This window comes from Scylla paramamosain, chromosome 5, assembly GCF_035594125.1.
Source record: "Scylla paramamosain isolate STU-SP2022 chromosome 5, ASM3559412v1, whole genome shotgun sequence".
NCBI classification, from domain to species: Eukaryota; Metazoa; Arthropoda; class Malacostraca; order Decapoda; family Portunidae; genus Scylla; species Scylla paramamosain.
Window position 1 is genome coordinate 17,704,192 of NC_087155.1, and position 22,500 is coordinate 17,726,691.

At 46.2% G+C, this 22,500-nt stretch overlaps 1 protein-coding gene across 2 annotated transcripts in view; it reads right to left on the reverse strand.

Moving 5' to 3' along the window:
- LOC135100607 (DNA-directed RNA polymerase II subunit RPB1-like) overlaps positions 1-9,832 on the reverse strand; it is a 147,747-nt gene extending 137,915 nt beyond the window's left edge. For both annotated transcript variants that reach the window (XR_010268814.1, XM_064003672.1), the window contains exon 1: positions 9,321-9,832. The gene's annotated coding sequence lies outside the window, so the exon portion shown is untranslated. The remainder of the gene's footprint in view (positions 1-9,320) is intronic.
- Between the last annotated feature and the right edge of the window lie 12,668 nt (positions 9,833-22,500).

Genomic DNA, 22,500 nt, shown 5'->3' on the forward strand with positions numbered 1-22,500 from the left:
CACACACACACACACACACACACACACACACACTTTTCAGCTGCTCCCAGACAGAAGCAATGGCACATGGCAACACACACACACACACACACACACACACACACACACACACATACACACACACACACACACACACACACACACACACACACACACACACACACACACACACACCGACTTTTTTCCGCGTCCCACTCAGAAACGATGACAAATGGAAAAGTATAGAGACGAAGTTAACATGACCAAAGGACATTCGTGAACTTAAAACCAGGATAAATAGCAGGGAATATGACAATAATAAACCATATACACTGCAACCAGGGAAATACTGTGCGATACATACCCATAAGCAGGACCACATGCGCCTGAGGGATTCTTGCAGTTTCCTATATTTTCTTATATTTTCATATGCTCTAACCGCGAGAATCAGCGGTCACCAGTATTAGGTACACCTCACCACCGTTCAGCGCGATGCCGAAAGACAGCCACTAATGAGATAGGAGACGAGTGGATAGGGCAAGGCAGCAAGGGAGACTGGGGAGAGGACAGGGATAAGGGTGGGAGGTGGAGGAAGGAGGGGGAAGGGAGAGCGATTCCTGTTCTTGACGCATAAGGTGGAGGGAAGGAGAGAGTGGGGGAAGGTAAATGGGGTGTTGGCAGCTGAACAGAGGGCCAGGCCAGCCAGGTGACTGACTCTTCCGACGAGGGACCTTTCATATCTGCCTCAAGCTTGTCGCGACCTGCCACATTGCCTACAGCGGGGATTGCTACTGTGTCAGCCTCACCTCCTCCAAGCCTGCGTCTATGTTATACTGCACATTGACATAACAGTAAGTATTTACACGCATATCTACGATAGCAGCCATACATTACACATTCTTTCCCTTACATAATAGTTAGTTTGTGTAGTAAAATCTAACGTTTTATTCAGGACCAAAAATATTCTCTCTATTCGAGGTTCTTTAGAATAACTCGTTATCCTCACTACTGCCATTACTTCCTCCTCTCCTACCACTACTACCTTATACTATTGTTGATTAGATTCTGTTCAATGATTTTTCGTCGGGCGGCGGAACACAGTGCTGTCACGCAATCCTCCACTTACACTCTCCCGCACCAAGGCCCCAGATCAGGATCACAAAGGATAACAAACAGCAGCAGACCTTCATTGAGATTCTCCCAAGGCTTTCTGATCACACTTCTCTGCACTAACTTCCAATAGAAATACTGCATTGCTCTCCTTCCCTGTGCGTTGAGCTTTCCTAAAACTGGTCTAAAGAATTCGTCAAATGCAACGTTTCCATCCTGCCCTTCCTGTGTGCGTGTGTATGTGTGTGTGTGTGTGTGTGATGTAATGCAGCCAACTCTGTAGCACATTAAAACAATCTCGTCTTAACAGGAACAATGTGAAATATGTTTAATTAGCGCTGGAGACCCAAAACAAGGGTCACCAGTACCGTCATGAACGCGGTACACATTACACAACCATGAATCACACAACACTCATCCCATAACCCGATATACACAAAGTACAACACCTAAAGAGTAAACCGCATGAGCACATCAGTAATAATGACGATGGTAATAATGCACAAACACCGGAATAATAATGATAAAGGGAAATATCTTGAGTCTGGGATCGCTTTACATTGAGAGGATAGACAAAGCAAGACTGCATAGGTAAAGTGGCTCCTTATCTCTATTACGTCATCTAGAGGCAAGGGAAGGGAGATGATGTCATTTACTATAAAAAAAATATAGACACCCATTAAACTAACGACTTCTTACTCAAACAACACTCCCATACACTCGTATCTGTGTGTGTGTGTGTGTGTGTGTGTGTGTGTGTGTGTGTGTGTCCGCGTATCAGGATCATCAAGGGTACGGCCACATTATCCCTCGTTAGGGCGAACCAATTAACCGTGATAAAGCGATTAGGAAAATAACAGGACTTTCCCCCAAACCCTGACGACGCCTCGCTTTTTAAGACAAGTATCCCTGATTGAAGGGTTCGCTTGGAGGCGGCTCAGGCAAGGCAAACACGAGGCACGGTATTGTTGTGGTGGGTCTTAGTACTATTGCTGTTGCTACTACTACTACTACTACTACTACTACTACTACTACTACTACTACTACTACTACTACTGCTGCTGCTGCTGCTACCGCTACTACCAAAGTTACTGTTCTTGGTTACGAGTCTAAATGCGGACTAACAGGCAATTATTACCCAGAAAAATGATGAAATAACAGTATCTTTTCTTTGCCTTTCTCGTTCCCTTCTTTATCCATTACTCCACTCTGCCTTCTCTCCTAATTACCGCCAACACTCCTCGCTGCGTTGTTTTATCGCCACATCTCTTTTCTTTTCTTCTTTTCCTCCTCCTCACCATCATCCTTCCTCCTCTTCCTCCTCCTGTTCAGCGGCGCGCGTGGCCTTCTCTCCCTCCCTCAGCATCCACCTCTGATCAGACACAGACGCGATGAGAATCTTAATCAGTACGGCGCTTTCTTCTTCTTTTTTTCTTTTACCACACCTTTCTGACTCACCGTCGCAGAGTCACTTTCCCGCGATGTCCCCACCTGTGTGTGTGTGTGTGTGTGTGTGTGTGTGTGTGTGTGTGTGTGTGTGTGTGTGTGTGTGTGTGTGTGTGTGTGTGTGTGTGTGTGTGTGTGTGTGTGTGTGTGTGTGTGTGTGTGTGTGTGTGTGTGTGTGTGTGTGTGTGTGTGTGTGTGTGGCTCCTTAAAAGGACCGGTTCCCTCAGTGAGCGCGCCTGTGAGTCAGTTACCTGTGAAGGCCAGACAGGTAAGTAGCCAGGTCCTAACACGGCGCCTCTTCCAGTCCCCGCCACTCAGCAGTGGTGGCGAGGGCGACGCGCTGACATCAGGAAAAGAGGCACTAAGACGACTCTCTCTCTCTCTCTCTCTCTCTCATAATGCCCACAAGTCATAACGGTTGTCTAGACGCGGCACTGGCTGTAGGCTTGATAACGTTAGCGCCAGTTGGTTTCATTAGAGGTTCATGCCACTATACAATAAAGCAACATGAGGTGCTCCTCCGCGACACCTGAATTGCTGGTCTGGCGTGAAGCATTCGCCGGCCAAAACCAATATCAACAGTGTTACGCACGAGTGATTTTCCTCTAAACTTGCTTTTAGAATAGTGGACAATGCAGTTCCTTTTTTCCTTGCTGTTTTCCTCTACACTTCCCGCCGCGACCGTGCTCCACCTTCACGCTAGCCGGTACATGAATAAAAACAATGCGGTGGGAGTGATATTTAACCAGATAAGAATAATTATTATAATCACCGGCCACGCAATGACAGCGAGAATAAGGTGAGGCTGTTCAACCATTAGGTCTGGACGCCGCCTCAACACACGCCCGTCCACACAGCGAGGCAAAAACCAAACTAAAAACTAAAAATTCTTCCGTCAGGTGCAGAAGAGGTGGCCCTGAAACGGACATGAACCACACACACACACACACACACACACACACACACACACACACACACACACACACACACACACACACACATACAAGGCCGAAGCAGGGAGTGGGAAGTGGACGTGGCCAGCCAACCAGATGCGAGGTAAGTCACACCATACCATTTATTCCGCCGCCTGACAATCGCTGGGGGAACAACAGACTCCAGTGAAACAAATAGAGGAGAAATTAAGTAACAAATTGAGATAACTGCTGGGACTTCAAAAGAAACGCTCCTCTACAGTGGTCACTTTTTCGTTAAGTAGTGAACGCGGGGAAGGTATGGCAGGCAGCGGCGGTCGGGGCCACACGAGACGAGGGTCCCAGTTCATCTAATTTTAACGCGAATATTTGACGCTTGAGTCATGAACAGTGAGAACGAGGTGCAGCCACTGCCAACACGAACACGACTCCTTTAATTGTCCATTCAAAATACTGATGTTACTATTAATGATCACCATAATAATAACAATAATGATAATAATGAAAATGACAATAATAACGAGCAAGGTGTAGCCATAAAGGTACGCGAGCCGTCAGTCAACGGAGATAAGTTACCAGAAAAAGAGACAAAGGGGAAAAAAGCGACCCTGAAGAAGACTAACTCAGTGAATATCAGAAGGCTGCGCTGTAGAAGGTGCTAGTGGACTGCAGTAGTAGTAGTAGTAGTAGTAGTAGTAGTAGTAGTAGTAGTAGTAGTAGTAGTAGTAGTAAAAGATCTATCACCGTAAAGTAAAGAGGATTTTTAAACTAAATCTGGGACCCACTTAATAACTTCCTAACCTTGTCAATATCATCGCGTAAAGAAGCAGGTAAAAAGATTATAAAGAAGTATAGCACATTCAGTTTAGGAGTCCCGTTCACTGAGAGATGGCGAAATTTCCAAGATTTCTAAAGTAAAACTAAAACTCACTAAAACCTCCTAACCTTCCTTACATAATCGCGTTAAGTAAGACGTTAAAAGATTAAGTGATAGATCTAGTATAGGAATTCCCTTCACTGAGAGGCAGTGAATTCTTTTTAGATACTCCTTAGTAGGACTAGAGCATCAGGCATTGCAGAAGTAGCGGCATTGATGAGAGGCGCGGATAGAGCGGTTGCGTTATTCCCGAGGTAACGGCGGCGGTAGCGCTGTTCAGCATCGTTAGCTGCGGTAGTGGTGAAGTTGATCTGCGAGAGTGGTGTCCGTGGTGATGCTGGGTCACTTTTCTCCTCCAGTGATTGATGATAGTGGTGGTGCTGGTGGTGGTTGTGGTAGTGGTTGTGGCGGTAGTGGTGGTGATTGTTGAGGTGATGATGGCAGTATGATAATATACGGAAGCCGCCGGTAGTGAATAGAATCTCGATGTTCAGTAGTAGTAGTAGTAGTAGTAGTAGTAGTAGTAGTAGTAGTAGTAGTAGTAGTAGTAGTAGTAGTAGTAGTAGTAGCTGTTGTTGTTGTTGTTATTGTTGTTGTTGTTGTAGGAGTAGTACTAGTAGTGCAGGTCATCTGCTCTTGTAACAGTAGCAATAGCAGCAGCGGCGGCGGCAGTAACGGCGGTGGTAGCGGTGCTGGTCGAAGTACACAGTAGAATATCGCTGATTTGTTAATGCAGAGGCGCTGTGGCTTTCAAACTTGAGGAGACGGCTGTGGTGATGGCAGCGGCGGTGGTGGTGGTGATGGCGCCAACGGAGTGATCAGCGGGCGAGCCGTGACAAATGGAAACAATGAAGCAGCGGCGCCACGATAGGCCTAATTAGATTGAAAGCACGCGAAAGCAGCGGCCGTTCCCTATGCCATGCCATGCTGTGCTACACTACCCACGACTCTCTCCATCCTGCGGGCCAAGTATAAAGCAGACGTGTAGGTAAATTCAGTGTGGCGTTTCCATAAAGCGGATGAATAGATTAAAATGCAGCGCATCTCTAAAACCTATTGAGGTCTAATCTCTGGATCGCACCGCTAAATGTATGAAACAGATCCTGAATTCTTGACTCATTTTTTTTTTAACTGACATGCAGTAAAAGCTTGCTACAGTGAAACTATACACGGACTGCGAATGGATGGCGGAATGAATACGATCGTGCCACGCAAGCACTTCTCTCGGCCTCTAGTAAATGTCGTTGAGTCTTTAACTTTCCTCCTCCTACGGTCCTCGTAAGCCTCCGTGTCCTCCCTCGTTGGTCGGATGAAGTGAGTCGGCAACCCGTGTGCTTAGGTTCGTGCTATTGAAGTCTGTGGCCTCATTCAGGGGAGATTATTTATTCGTACATCAGCTATTTACGATGAGGCTTATACCAAGACTCTGAGGCCGCTAATGCGTGTTCTTCTTGCCTGGTGGCGTGCGCGAAGGAATTAACCTGCATCATGCACCACTAGAGTTACTTACGCTGACGAAGCTTAATAGAAACGCTGTTTAATCAACGCCCTCTAAGTTTTCCGTAAAGTTTCCTTCCTATTATTTTTTTTTTCTTTTCTTCTTTTCTTTATATCCGTGCGTGGAGGAAGGCCGGGCGCTGAATGAGAGGGGAAAGGAGACCGCTGTCCCCAATCCCGAGACTGAAATACTACAGCACATTGCATGACATGTCTGACAGAGCAAACTTCAATGTGCACCAGTCAAAGGTAATTGGGGGATAAAAAAAAGTTAACATGAATCTGTTGCAGTTTTTCAGTATAATGGAATGACGATAGTGTCCAATACGCCTTTTTACGATTTTTTTTTTTTTTTCCTTATTAGGATTCGTGAATTAGGGAATCATTTTGTGCCCGTGAATTGTGCGAGGGTTGAGGAGCTAAGCAGGGATCTTCTTCAGCGTGAGTCTTGGTTAGTCCCTTACAGCTCTGCCATGATAAGAGGCAGCGCAAGCCACCGCCGCGAGGGTGTCCAAGCGAGGCCCAATCACGGGTTAAGGTGCGATGCAGGCCAATCTACGCCTATGTCATCCTCTAAGCCAATCAGCGCCTTTCCAGGCGACATCCACCTGTCATTGGTGAGTCTGCCAGCCAATTACCAGCCAGCTTTATTCGTTTGCCGCTCAGGACGCTAGAGAATCGGTCAGGTCAGGTCAGCTCCCCGCCCCTCGCCCCGACTGGGCTACACCTCAACTCGCCATCGCCAAAAAATGAGGTTAACAGGTGAAAACTCCTTGACTGTTATGGCAACAACGGACGACGTCATCTGTTTTCTTCCCGTCCTCATATATCTCAGGTAACTTTAAAATGTATCAGGTAAATTACAATCAAATCAACCCAACCGGAAACAAAATGAAAAGTAATTAAATTTGAAGAAAAAGGTTTCGTTCGCGGCGGCGGCGTCAACAAGACGCACCGGAGACTGATCAATAAGGCGGGCGGGCCTGACCTCCACTCCCCGAAACTCGACCTTACGGCAACCACACCAAGTCCACAGGGAGGGAGGGAGAATCGAATCCGACACCTCGACAAACTCGGTCCCTTCAAGCGACAGGGTGGAGGAGAGACTGGCTGCCGGGAATATTTATACAACAAACTAATCACCATCTCCTCCTGGGTATGAGTTCCTGAAAAATAATATGGATAAATGAATACAACAACAACAACAACAACAACAACAACAACATAAACAACAGCAACACCACAGTGTGATCTGGAGAAGTCCGGGCTCCAGGTCCCGCTGCCGGGCAGGAAACACGGTACACGGTGCAACAAACACTGACGTACCACCACGAGTCTCCAGGTAGTGGCGATCGTGGTAGTAGTGCTGGTAGTACCAATCGCTCATTCGTGCGGGTCGCGAGCGCAGACGATAGCGAGTGAAGTCACTTTAACGCAATCAGAGAGGCAGCATTATAATCATCACCTACATGCGCAGCGTCAGCCGAGCGTCAGTGCGCATGTCAAGGCCTGCGCAGGGTGGCGTCTTGCGCGAGAGTCGACGCAAGTTGGCACGCACATCAGGCCTTTTTGTCTGAATATTGTTCTTTCTTTAGCGTAACACCCTTTGAAAGTCTCACCTGTATCATTAGTAACACTGTCACCAAAAAAGTCCTGCCCAATCAACGGCCCGGAGCTGAAGTGTTGCGGCGCGGAGCGCAATGAAGGGCACCATGAGTAAACACCTGCACCTGGACGGCTATTTACAGGTATAGGATGTAAATTTAGGCCCAGAAAATAATAAAAGTAATAAAAAAGGAATGCTGACAGCAAGGGGTGGTGCTCCATCCTGGCCCCCCGGCCCGCCTCGCCCCGCGCCGCGGCCGCCAGTCGCACCGCCAGACACCAAGTCGCCAGGAGTTGGCCAGGAAAGAGGCCGGTTTCCCGAGGACACCGAATATCAAGGTTCACAAGTTACAAGCCATCGCCACTCAGCCAGCAACGGCAGATCTCAACACGCGCCTCACAATACTTTCACCCTTCCTCTGCTCTACGGTGACCATACCTTCGTCACAAAACACTTAACCCCGATACTTTCACTTCTACTGCTGTTTTTAATACTGCAACTGCTACTCAATAACTACAGTGCTAATGTTATTACTACTGCCAATAATGATAATAGTTCTAATGATAATGCTAATAATGATAATAATAATAATAATAATAATAATAATAATAATAATAATAATAGGTAATAATAATAATTTAAGAAATACACCAAATTCATTATGAGGAATGGCTGGGCTTGGCATTGAAGGACTTAGGAGCGTTGCCAAGTACAGCGATGGCAGCAGCATACCTGAGTAGGAAGCCCTATTGCTAGGCGTGACGGTCACCGTGATGTGAGAGAGACGCCTTCCTTATAAATGACAAGCTCCTCAGATCTCACCGCGGCATCCACACAACCACGAAGGTCGCAGCGTGATGTCTGCAAACCTACTGATTGTCGCGTCCAGCCCACCGCCTCACCTCAACACGGCAGGTTACGGTGAGCCAAGCACGCCGCCTCACATCACCACCACCTGATAAGGTGCTGGTCACTCCCCATCTTGCCTTATACAGCATCCGAGATTTGTGCTAATTTCCCCATGATGATGATGATGATGATGATGATGATGGTGTGTGTGTGTGTGTGTGTGTGTGTGTGTGTGTGTGTGTGTGTGTGTGTGTGTGTGTGTGTGTGTGTGTGCTGGGGATGCGCCGCTACTGCGCTAATCCCGTCTGCATCCCGTGAACCGCCGTCAAAAGCACACAAGGTGTGCGTGTGGCGCACACCGGTACACAGCACCTCAAGGCTGTGTGTGCCCGGCAAGGGTTCAGGGCCTGCAGGTATTCCTGAGGTTTGCTGATGGGGAACGTCCAGGCTCCCGTGTCACGTGACTGGTTCTTTCGGCCGGCACCTCCGACCTCCAGCCGACCACCACCTCTATCCATCAACAGGAATTGTCCTAAGCACAGCTCGGGCTAAGCGCCAAGACCTGAGTTGGTAATTATTGCTCAGGAAGTCCACATACACCTTTAACAAAGATGGTTTACTTGCGACACGAGGAAGGCGAATTGAGAATCATAAGTTGGAAAGAAACACTGGTGCCACCGCGAGTGATGCTTGTGGCGACGGTGGCAGTGGCGGCGGCGGCGGGGGTGGTGGTGGTGGTGGTGCGGTGGCGGCGGCGGCGGCGGCGGCGGCGGCGGCGGCGGCGGCGGCGGCGGCAGCAGCAGCAGCAGCAGCAGCAGCAGCAGCAGCAGCGGCAGCAGCAGCAGCAGCAGCAGCCAGCTAGTTGGTGAGTGAGGTCCCCGACCCTAAAGGCCATGCATGTACTTGGCAACAACGCACAACACGACCTTCTGCACGGACATGGACTCTCCTTCACACATCACTTGTGTCACTGTGCCAGGCGGCCGGCATAGCTCAACTCACAAAACTGAACAGTTGATCTCACCTGTCGTCGGTGGTAGAAGGCGGAGCCGACGCCGGTGCCAGTCCCCGTTCGTGCCGAGTCAGGCGGGGGGAGGAATCGAACACTGACTAAAGTACGTTCTCTCGTTAAATCCCTGGTCACACAAGCCCTGGGTCCAGTTTTCGCCGTGAAATACGTCACTGTGTTCCTTCTACACCAACAAAACACTGCGTTTCACCGTATAACTGACGACTGGACACCGAAAGCCCAATCCGAAATCGGTGCCAAGGACCGCGACAGAAGTATTCGGACGGGGTGGTCCAGTCGCGAGCCAGCCAACACTAAGGTAAAACTGACTCAAATCTCACTAATTTCCAACGATCCTGGGCAGATTAGCGAACAACACATAGATAACTCGTTTCTACACACCAGAAATTAAGTCCTCCTCCATGAAATATTACAGAACAGTGTGAAGTGGAAGCGCCAATACAACACGGGGCGCCGGGCCGGGGATACACGAGTATCTCCTGCACCGCTGTATATCGTACACTGAGTCTCGCACCCGAGCTTTCTCTCCCAGTAACCCAGTCTCGGTGGAGTTGTCGGCGGTCGCGACCCACCCGCGCCAAACTTTACATTTATCTCCTCCTCACTGCTTTACGATGGAGCCGACGGGGTCTGTCTTGCCGCTGTCGTATGCTTGTTGCGAGTAGAAGAAAATGTGAGTGAGTTGTGAAGTAGAATTACTGTCGCTGAACTGTAGGCTCATCATTAAGAGTTAATAGAGGTGGCTTAGAATGACACAGCGACAAATATTCACAACACATGTATACACACGACTGTCTTACGCACTCGAAGCTCTCGTGCACTAAACGAGGATATATGATGCTGAGCTTTCAGACGCCCTAGACCTGGGTCAGTCAACACCCATGACCGCCTTCGGGAAAAGAAAATCAGGAAAAAAAGGGAAAAACAGGTTCCCCCACGCCCACCGGCAACTGCCTCTAGCCCGCGCGGCAAAACTGAAAGTAAAGCGCCTCATTTAACTTCAGCGGTGACCCAGAATCCACGAGTTATGTAAGACGGGCGTCATCCTCAACTCTCCCTACTCACTTCAAGGTACTAAAGGTGCAATGGGTGGCGGCGGCGGCAGCGGTGGCGACAGTAGCAGCAGCGGTGGTAGTGATAGTGGTGACGACGGCGAGGTGAGGTGAGGGAGGTCAGAAGCGGTTTAGGAATCACAGGTAGTGTTGGGTGATATTTCTTACCGTATCAGATCAACGCCGCCCACCACCACCGCCACAACAACAACAACAATAACAACCAACACTTCCACCTGTTTGGAGCTTGATCCCTCCCTCCCATCCCTCCACCCTATCCCAATGCCAATGTCTCTCTCTCTCTCTCTCTCTCTCTCTCTCTCTCTCTCTCTCTCTCTCTCTCTCTCTCAAGCATCAGAGGCGAGGTAAGCAACTAATTGATGAAATCCCAGAAATTACCACTACGTTCAGGTCTGAACTGACTAATTACCTCGCTGACATAAGCCTCGGAGTGCTACACGAAGACAGAATGATAATTGTTACCTCACGTGAGTAACTCTTCACGAAACGAGCTACTCTGCCAGTCAGTGATGTGTTTCGATGATTACGTACACTCAAAACATGCGCCAGACTATTCTGAGGAGAAGGCAGAGCAGTGAATGTGTCCTCTCTGGAGGGACGAGGGACTGAGCTTCTCTCTCTTAACTTTTAACAATTAATATTTCAGCAAAAGCGCCGCTCAAGCCTTTAATTTCACATGACACAAAACTTCACTCGTTATGAAATATTTACACAATTATCAATTCGTCAATACTCAAGGAGAGAGGAAGAGGATCGTCACAGTTTCTTTAAAATGATGCACAGTCAAGGGGATGCTCTTCATATCAAAGCTGGAGCTGCAGCGGATGAGCGTGGCGGTGTCTGTAACATGAGCTGTAATACAGAGGGAAAAGATTAATTATAATGCCACGAGGGAAATGTGAATTGATTGGCTGATTAAATACACCAAGAACGCTTGATTATAATGCGCTACGCGTAAAGAAAATACTTAGTAACAAACATTATTGATAAAAGGAAAGATAAGCTTGATGAAGTAACAAAATAAACGATGAAAAATCAATAATCTGTATGGGAGACGGTGTTCAACATACAGCAACCTTGTCAACATTTTTACTACATACATATTGATATAAGAAAATATATGTATGATGAAGTAACACAAGATAAACAAATAAACAACAACAACAACAACAACAACAACAACAACAACAACAACAACAACAACAACAACAACTACCAACGCTCTGAGGTCTTACCGGGAGGAATATAGATATGATGTAACTGGTGATCTTAAGTCCAGAACATGATCCCCCTAAAATAAATTATGGTGAATTACACACACACACACACACACACACACACGCACACACACACACACACGCACACACACACACACATACACATTTTAGGGGACAACATTTATGGCATTTTACTTCTTCCTTATCATTACTGTCACTACCACCACCACCACCATCCCTATGTTAGAATCACACCTCCAATACAATACCTCCTCCCCATGCAGAATGAGAACCAGTAACAATCCTCTGAACAAAAGGCATCATTCCTCTCATCACAAGCACAAGTCACTACACGAACGGTATTGAACAGCTGAACAATCCGTGCTACAATTGCCAGCTCCTATGTGTCAGTCAGTTCGCCGCCTTTACGAGCACGGCCCTTTGCGAACACAGCCACACCGCCGCCACATGACAGGCAACACCATTCTGTCATCATCACCACGGCCACTAGTGTCAGCCCGTCCAGCTTACGTACAACACAACACGGGTTTCCATAATAACTACCACCATTTCCCTTCCCTCCCACCACTACCATCCCTACTACCACCACCACCATCCCCACAAATACCAGTTCCTGTTCTCCTTAACGTTCACCAAGCTTTCACATTCACAGCCGCCGCAGCCACTACCACCATCCCGACAACAATACAGCTGCCCCTCGCCCGCCCTCGCCCCTACCGCCGTCCCAGTCTCCTCTCCCCCACTGCCTCTATACCACCGCCAGCCCGCACCTCCATCAAGATCAGCCTCGTCACTCCACCACACGGCCTCGCTCCGCCCCCCTCAAACTCATTGCCGCAGCCAACAACGCATACTTCCTTGTAAAATCTATACATACGCTTGCCTTTGCCCTCATGGATGAGAGATGTTGAGTGAGGTGATGAAGGAGTAGGTACAGTGTTGTCTGCTATTATAGAGTACGAAGGGATATGAAAGAATACGTATCTCTCTCTCTCTCTCTCTCTCTCTCTCTCTCTCTCTCTCTCTCTCTCTCTCTCTCTCTCTCTCTCTCTCTCTCTCTCTCTACGGTGATATCTCTTTTATCTGTCTCCAATATCTTAACTTCGTCCTATCTTCTTACTTTCTCTCAGCAGATTTTAATATTTTACCTGATGCCTTTACACAGACACCTTGTCAGACCACCACAAGATACCATAATCATTTTCTGGGTTGGTGAAGCGCCGCTCGTAATCCTTTCAAGACGCACTGGTGAGAACAATGCCTTTCCAGGGAACATTACTCGTAAGCCTGTGAATCGAGACTGACAGAAAGCGTAGTAGTAGTAGTAGTAGTAGTAGTAGTAGTAGTAGTAGTAGTAGTAGTAGTAGTAGTACATAAGAACATAAGAACATAAGAAATAAGGGAAGCTGCAAGAAGCGACCAGGCTTACACGTGGCAGTCCCTGTATGAAACACTCCTACCTATTTCCATCTGTTATCCCCATCCATAAACTTGTCTAATCTTCTCTTAAAGCTCTCTAGTGTCCTGGCACTAACTACATGATTACTGAGTCCGTTCCACTCATCTACCACTCTATTTGAGAACCAATTTTTTCCTATCTCCTTCCTAAACCTAAATTTTTCAAGCTTGAACCCGTTATTTCTTGTTCTACCTTGGTTGCTGATCCTAAGAATTTTGCTTACATCTCCCTTGTTATAACCCCTATACCACTTAAAGACTTCTATCAGGTCCCCTCTTAACCTACGTCTCTCTAGAGAATGTAAATTTAACCGCTTCAACCTCGCTTCGTAAGGAATACTCCTCATCCCCTGGATCCTTTTAGTCATTCTCCTCTGTACTGATTCTAATAGACCTATATCTTTCCTGTAATGTGGGGACCAGAACTGCACAGCGTAGTCTAGATGAGGTCTGACCAGCGCCAAGTATAACTTTAATATTACTTCCGGCCTTCTACTTTTAACACTCCTAAAATGAATCCTAGTACCCTATTTGCCTTGTTTCTGGCTTCTATGCATTGTTTCCCTAGACGGAGTTCAGAGCTAACTATAACTCCTAAATCTTTCTCGTACCCTGTACCTACCAGAGTTTGGGTGTTTAATGTGTACCTATTGTGTGGGTTTCCTCTACCTACGCTAAGCACTTTGCATTTATTGATATTAAATTGCATTTGCCATCTATCCGTCCATTCATTCATTCTATCTAAGTCTGTCTGCAAGGCGATGGCATCCGCTTCTGACCTAATTAATCTACCTATCTTTGTGTCATCCGCAAATTTACTAACATCGCTACTAATTCCACTATCCAAGTCATTGATATATATTAGAAATAATAATGGCCCTAATACTGATCCCTGTGGCACCCCACTAATGACATGACCCCACTCGGATTTCGTGCCGTTTATTAGCACTCTCTGTCGCCTGTTACCAAGCCATGACCCTATCCAACCTAACACCTTCCCATCTATCCCGTGCGCCCTAACCTTTCTCAGGAGCCTTTGATGGGGCACCTTGTCGAATGCTTTACTAAAGTCCAGATATAAGATATCATAACTATCACCATTATCTACTGCCTCGTACACCTTACTGTAAAAACTTAACAAGTTTGTCAGGCAAGACTTCCCCTTCGTGAAGCCATGCTGTGACTGATTTATCAAGTTGTAGTAGTAATAGTAGTAGTAGTAGTAGTAGTAGTGCTAGTCGTAGTTTTTACAATATAGATTCTTTGACAAATATATGCTTGGAAATACTGAACATTTACAGGACTTCAGAAACAAAATGCTGCAGTTCAAAATAAACGAAAAGATCGCGAAGAAAAAGCTAAAAACTTTCCTCGAAAAATCCCCTTTATTTTCAAAGACAAATAAAACTAACTCTTCACCTTCGTATATACTTCAGTATAACACAAACACACAATGAAACACACCAACCTCACAAGAAAACTCCACGAAATTGTAATCACCCCAAAGGTAAACACCAGATACCAGACAGACACCCAGACAAAACACATACCCTTGCCTTGCTGAATTGTCGCCTTCTGTGGGTGTTTAAAAATACCGAGTTTTACCAGGACCGTCAGCAATAAGTCTTCCTTACTCAGAGCGGAGGCAGGAGGGGTAACTAACGAATATACGAGTGCATGCCTAAACAAGAAGAAATCGCTGATATATGCGTACAGATCGCACCGAATATTTCTTCACTAATGACATCGCACGAGGAAATGGAACACGCTGTCAACGCGAGGCATGAATGACACAAAACACGATTAGCGACGGATGAAATATTATTCGCAGTTAGCGTTTTGTAACTTTTACGAAAGCATTGTTCTCTTAAACTACGGAAAGTCTCTCTCTCTCTACCTCTCTCTCTCTCTCTCTCTCTCTCTCTCTCTCTCTCTCTCTCTCTCTCTGCTCCTCCTTGAAACACAATCCTTCGCATCTCGACGTGTAACACAGAAATTGGAGCAAAGTCGTAACACGAGGAGGATTCGCACGTTGTGTTGTGAGCCTGCAAGCAACACAGCCAACGAGGAGAAGCAGGAAGAGGAACAGGAAGTGGAGAAGGGGGCGGAAGTGAAGGAGGAGGAGGCTGTGTGGCGGAAGAGAAGGAAGAGAAGGTGGTGGTGGAGGAGGTGTTGGAGGTGGAGGAGGAGTAGGAGGAGGAGTTAAAGGGGGAAGAGAAGGAGGGGAAAGTGGTGATGGTGGAGGAGGAGGAGGAGGAGGAGGAGGAAAATGTTTATACTAGAATAGGAAAGAGATATGTGCTTCTTTCCCTCCCACTGTGATAAGATACACATCCCTTATAGTTAATAAAATAGAGAGAGAGAGAGAGAGAGAGAGAGAGGAGAGAGAGAGAGAGAGAGAGAGAGAGAGAGAGAGAGAGAGAGAGAGAGAGAGAGAGAGAGAGAGAGAATGGCGGAGATGGATTAAAAGTATCGAGACCTATATGTAAAGGAGAAGAGATCCACTCAAAAAAACAATTCACCTTTTCAATCAAAAGTTCCTTAATTCATTTTGCGTGCATAAATTTTCATCTTATCTCTCGTATCTAATATTCATGTGTTTAATTCACAGATATTGCATACATGTTTCTATACATCTTCATTTTTTCGCTTTAGTTATTTTCCGCTCCTGATCTTTTCAGTATTTCAATAGGAGATAGAGAGAGAGAGAGAGAGAGAGAGAGAGAGAGAGAGAGAGAGAGAGAGAGAGAGAGAGAGAGAGAGAGAGAGAGAGAGAGAGAGAGAGAGAGAGAGAACCTGTATATAAACGACCTGTTGCACCTCCTCCCCAGCGCCAGGGCCTACGAGGATGATCTCACACTGACCCACAGCTTCGGCTCAGGGGAGGAAGCCGCCGCTGTGTCCCGGCTCAACAACACGCTGAGCCACATCACAGCCTGGGGTAACGTGTGGGAGGTGAGATTCGCGCCGCACAAAACCAAGCTACTAATCGTCTCCAGGTGGAGGCCAGCCCTGTGCCCCGACTTCACCGGGGAGACGCTGACACCGCAGGAAGAGGTGGAGGTGCTGAGGATTACCTACGACAGTCGGCTGACCTTCAGGACCCACATCGAGCAACTTGTCAGAGAGGCCTCGGGGAAGAGAGAGAGAGAGAGAGAGAGAGAGAGAGAGAGAGAGAGAGAGAGAGAGAGAGAGAGAGAGAGAGAGAGAGAGAGAGAGAGCAAAAGTGTGTGTGTGTGTGTCAAAATAATAAAAAAAATAAATAAGATAATGATAATAAGTATACACTGCGCCGCCTGGACCTTGCCAGTCCCGCGATCACCTGTGCTGCGCTGGTCCCAGAGTCCCCAGGTTAATTAATACGCCACACCTGAGACTAGTTCCCTCGATCCTCAACACCGACACACTCGTAAAGGAGGAAAAAGTTTTAGTAAAATCTATTTGACCTACAGTACAACACAGACACGTGCCTACTCTGATGCAGCAACGTTTTCAAGGGAGTCACACATTTGGTTAGGTAATAAGTAGCGTCTTGTTATCATCATTATTGATTTTTATGTTTGTTCTGTCGTCTCTTGCTTTTCTTCCCTACTTTTTTTTTCATTCCTTTTCTATTTTTCTTTTTCTTTTCCCCATACTCTTGTTTCTTCTTTTGTATTCTTTTTATCCCTCCTCTGTCTCCATAAGCACGCACACACACACACACACACACACACACACACACACACACACACACATACACACACACATACTGCCTCGATACAACACCGCAGTAAACAAGTAAAGATGAGACCATTGAGAGATAACATCATCCTGTACCACACACACACACACACACACACACACACACACACACACACACACACACCATCACCACCACCACCACTAACAACCCGTACGTTTCTCTCATCAGACTTACCTGCTAACCTATTTATACTCATGAATGGCTCTATTTCGCTCCTGTCACCGAATAGCAAGAGCGTGCCCGGTATATCTTTTTTTAAATATGTTGGTGGTTTATGAGTCCAATATCCAGGGCTGTAAATTTCAAGCGAAGGCGGGAGCACGCGAGATGAGGTGTGAGGGAGCCGAGTTACAGGGGTGGAGAGGGCGGCGGGTGGGCGGGCGGGAGTGTATGCTGATGGGGGGGCAAGGGAAGGAAAGGACGGACGAGGGGTGGAAAAGGTGGACGGCTGGTGGGAGATCGGGAAATGGAAAGGGGTATGGTTTGGGTGGGCGGGGTAGTAGAAAGGGCGGGAGGGCGGGCGGGAAGTGAAATGTGGGGGGCGGACGGGTGGGCGGGAAGGTAACGGAGTGGAAAAGGCGGGCAGGCAAATGGGCGGGCGCGATGATACGGCTTGAAACGGGAATGATGCCAAAGAGATGAGAGAGAGAGAGAGAGAGAGAGAGAGAGAGAGAGAGAGAGAGAGAGAGAGAGAGAGAGAGAGAGAGAGAGAGGTGAGATACAACGTGAGTGACAGGTGAAAGGTGAAGTGTGCAAGAGTTAGACACTGACAAAAAAAAAAAAAAGTCACGGAAGAAAAAGTGATATTCTGCATGGAGAGAGAAAGAAAAAGAGAATAAAAAACGACACAACAATGAAGAAAGAAGGAAAAAAAAAAGAAGCTAGGAAACACCCTGGAATAAAATTGAGGTACATGAGGGAAACGTGGAATAAAAAAAGGAAAAAAAGTGAAGAAAAAAAAACCACACCAGAAAACATATCGAAATCAAATGAACAACTGGATGAAAAACAGGCGAAAGAAAAACAATGTTGGGAAATGTGAAGAAGCAAATAACAAAAAAAGAAAAAAATAACTTTCAAGTGTTGCCAGCACGAAAATCGAAGTGGAAAATAAACACTACGACGCGATGAAACGAAGAAGAAAAAAAATACACGAAGAAAACAACAAAGAACGATTGCAGGAATACAAGAGATGGAAAGAGAGAAAAAAAAGAATTACCAAGGATACGAACGAGGCGAACAATGAAAGGAATCGAAAAAAAAAAAAGTTATACAAGGAGGAGGAAATGAGGCTTTCAGTTCACAAAATCCATAATCCAAACCTAAATCCAAAGAGATCCAGTGCGTTTTTCTAAGTTTGGCTCTGTCATTAACAACTTTACGTGACCTGGAAGTAAAGAGATCAATCTTTTCTCTCCCTCCATCCCCCTCCTCATCCTCTTCTATCTCCTGTTCTTCCTTCCTTTTCTCCTCCTTTTATTCTCATCCGTCCTTCCCACCTTTTTATACTATCTATTTATTTTTATTTCCTTCTCTACTCCTCTTCTCCTTCCTCTTTCCTTTCTTCTCTTCCACTGTTTCCAAACTTTCCATCCCTTTCTCTTCCGTTCCCTTCAGCTCCTCTTTTCTCTTCCCTCACTTTGTTCCTTTCTTCTTATCCTCTTTATCCTCTTTCAGTCTTTCATCCTCATTTCTCTTCTCCTTTTTCTTTCCCTGGATCTTTTCTCATCTAACTCTCCTCTTCTCTCCCTGGATTTGTTTTATCTCTTTTCCTCCTTATTTTATTTTATCTACTGCTGCTTCTTCCTTCACCGTCTCCTGCATCATTTTACTTTGTTTCCTACTTCTCTGTATCTTTCCACTGCTTTCTCCACTTCTTTCGTCTTTACTTACTTTGCATCTTCGTATTCCTTTTCTTCACCTTCCGCTATATCTCCACTTTCTTTCCTTCCTCCTACTGCTTCCTCTCCTGCATCTTCCATTTTCTTCGTCTTCCTCCTTTGTCGCTTGTTACCATTTCCTCCTTGCACCGTCTCCTTCCTCTTTACCATTATCCTCTTCCTCTACCTTCTGTTTCGCGCTCTCCTAGCTCCTTCCCACATCTTTCTTTCATATCTATTTCATAAACACCCTTCTTAACCTTGCTCTCATCCATCCTTTCCTTCTTTGTCTCAGTATTTCGTTTCTTTCTCTCCTCTTTCTCTCAGTTTCCTTCTTAGTTTCCCTGTCATCTTTCCCTCCACGACAGTTCCTCAGTTTCTCCTTCACTGCTTTTCCCTCCATTGCTTTCTGGTGTCTTTGCTTTCTGCCTGGTTTCCCAACTTCAATCCTCCTTCCTACCGCTCCCCCTTCTTGCTCCCACAGTCCTCTCTCGTTTCATTGCCTTCATACGTCCCATCTCTGCCTGCCTCCCTCGCTCCCTCCTGCTACCTCCTTCCCGCTCCTGGCCTGTCCAATAACCCCCTTCCACCTCCCGCCACTGACAAAACGAGGCTCAAGGCTGATTGGACTGAGCCATTAACTGATTATAGAGATTGTAAAGGGAATGACCTAATCTTTCTCACTGATACGGGCCTCCTCCACCCACTCGCCCACCCACCTACCCATTCACCCAGCCACCCATCACGCTACTCCTGTTTCTCTATCTGCTGTCTTACTCCATCCACCCATACTGGCTTGCATCTATCCTCGTCCTATGCCTCGTCTTTTTCTTTAATGTATTTCTAAATGGTAGCCCTTCATTTACCTTCAGTCAGTTAGTTAGCGTAGCCCATCAGTCAATCAGGCAGTCAACCAGTGTGTTTATTAGTATATTAGTCAGACTTTTAATCAGTTGGCTAATTGGTCAGTCAGTCAAACAAGCAGTCAGTGAGTTAATCAGTCAGACTTTTAATCCATTAGGTAATTAGTCAGTCAATCAATCAGGCAGTTAGTTAATCAGTGAGATAGTTAATCGGCTAGTTTATTAGTCAGTCAGTCGATCAGTCAGTCAGTTATTCAGGCAATCAGTCAGTCTGGGAGTCAATTATTCAGTCATTCACTCAGGCAGGCAGTTAGTCAGCCAGTCAGTGAGCTATGCAGGCTATGAATGGTATTTGTTTGAATGAATGGAAAGTTTTCTCTCTCATTAAGTGTGTGTCTAATAAGTTTTGCTCTAAATACTTTTTTTTTTTCCCCCAGGTGTTCGTGAGGGTCAGACCGCGCGGATACGAGGGTCTAGAGGGAATGGTAGCTGTGAACCACCATCACCAGCGAGAGAACTTACACTTAAGAGAACATCACCTACGTATATACGACACACACACACCCCACCTCTCCCACCTCCCTATACACACATACACTCTTACAAGATGCTTATCTAGCCAGTATCATATTATCAACTACGTTTCTTGTTATGTTAATTTCATTTATCAAATAAGTGCGCCGATATTTGTTTTCCTGCAATCAGTTACTCTTTTTTTTTTTTTTTTTTACCAAACTTTCCGTGTACGAATGAAGAAGTAATTGTATTGTGTTAAGCGCCCTGCGTGGATCACATTGCATTTTCATCAAGTGTGATCAAGAGATGCCAAAAGTTGCCAGGTGTAAATACATAATTACTAATTCTGTAAAGGGATAATTAAGAATCAGTGTTGTAAAAAGTTGTATGAGCCAAAAGGTTACTAACTTCAGACCAGGGGACGTGTGTGTGTGTGTGTGTGTGTGTGTGTGTGTGTGTGTGTGTGTGTAGGGAAAGCGGCATCCGCTTACAACAAGCTTGATTCTATACACTCGAGGTAATCACCAGAGATCGCTGAGGCCGCCCGACAAGACATGGTAATTGTTTTGTCTGCAGAATCAGTAGAGTGCTTGGTCTGAGGTGAGCCGTGAACGCAGTACGGCGGAATCTTGGCACATGGGTCGAGAGTAAACGTTGAATGTCACTAAGGAATATACCAAAGACGCGTTTTGACAACACACCGTCATCACGTAACAAAGAGGAAAAAATTACACAAGAAAAATAATGTGGGATATTTTCTCTATGATGAAGACCGTATCTTCCAGCACACTAACGAGAGGCTGGAGGTGAAAAATAAAAACATCTCATATGTTAGAGTGATCAAGACCCGATTGTGGGATGGTATGAAAAAAAGAAAAAAGGAATGTAGATTATTGAAAAAAGTGTAGAGATATTATGCTTTACCTAACGTCATATGTCACTGACCTGAAGGTGCGGCTTTAGGGGATCAGGTTATCCAGCATGTATTCCCCCTTATATTCAATATCCATTTGTCTCACTGAAGATGAAAGGACAGAAAATCTAAAGACAAATAAATGTAAACCGTGTAGGTGACGTTCAGGTGCAGGCGGCCTCGGTGTTCCTCTCAGTTACCGCGGCGTCTTTCACTGACAGAGAATTAACTTGCAATAAATATTGCTTGAAGCATTTTATAAAGGCTGTGGTCCCCAATTGCCACTTTAAATAGCTCGTATAGGATGCGTTTTTGCTTGACTCATACTCGAAAAAGGCTTGCAAACCGATTTTCAATACGCCAGTGCTTGAGTCAGAGGTTGAGTGGAAAATGATCGACTTCTGTGGCGGACCTACTTCAAACTTGATGTCCCGGACAATGCGAGAGCTGACGAGGGAAGCGACATCACAGCAGCAAGTCTCTCAGTGAACTTGTGGCCTCGCATAGAGCGTATATACATCAGGTTCAGCGGAAATCACATAGTAAACCTTTAAACTCACTCAATAGTCATTCCTCTTCAAGTCTCTCTCTCTCTCTCTCTCTCTCTCTCTCTCTCTCTCTCTCTCTCTCTCTCTCTCTCTCTCTCTCTCTCTCTCTCTCTCTCTTTCTCTACCAAAGTTAACAGTTAGAGTCCAAACGTTGAGGTCTTGCGCCCAGACGAGTCACTATGAGAGCCCTTTGGCTTGGCAGACCCGGATGCAGGAGCAAAGGGCAGTTATGCTCACCAGTTATATTGGTGAATGGCCAGCCGGGTTGGGGTGGATGGACTGATTGCTTGGGGCCAGCTGACTCTGCCTGGATTATGGCACCAGTTGCGCGCGCGCGCGTGTGTGTGTGTGTGTGTGTGTGTGTGTGTGTGTGTGTGTGTGTGTGTGTGTGTGTGTGTGTGTGTGTGTGTGTGTGTGTGTTTGTGTGTAAGGAAGAAAAATCGAGCTACGGGAGAAGTAAACATGTATCACTTCTGTAGGCGACAATAGCGGGGAGTGTAAGAATGCATGTAGAGACAGAAAGCATGGTGCGGGACAGTTACTGGAGGGAGGGAAGGAAAACATCTCAATCTGATCTTAAAGCTAAGAAGAAGCGCAGACTGTTTTGTCACAAAATGATGGAACAGACTGCGGGTTTGTTGATGTTAGTGCGTCACATAATCAAACTCTCTGCAGTGGACAAGGGAAGAGGAACAGACGGCCAGGTCTGTGTCGGTGTCGATATCTTGATTTGTTTCGTTGTGCTAGTCTTGCTCACGTTGATTTTGCAATGTTTGTATTGTGCAATTTCCAGCCTAGTAAGCATTGTTCGCAGCGTGAAGCAATCCTACGTAACTATGCTCAACTACAAACACAGAAAGACAAATTGTTATTGTATTACAAACACACACACACACACACACACACACACACACACACACACACACACACACACACACAC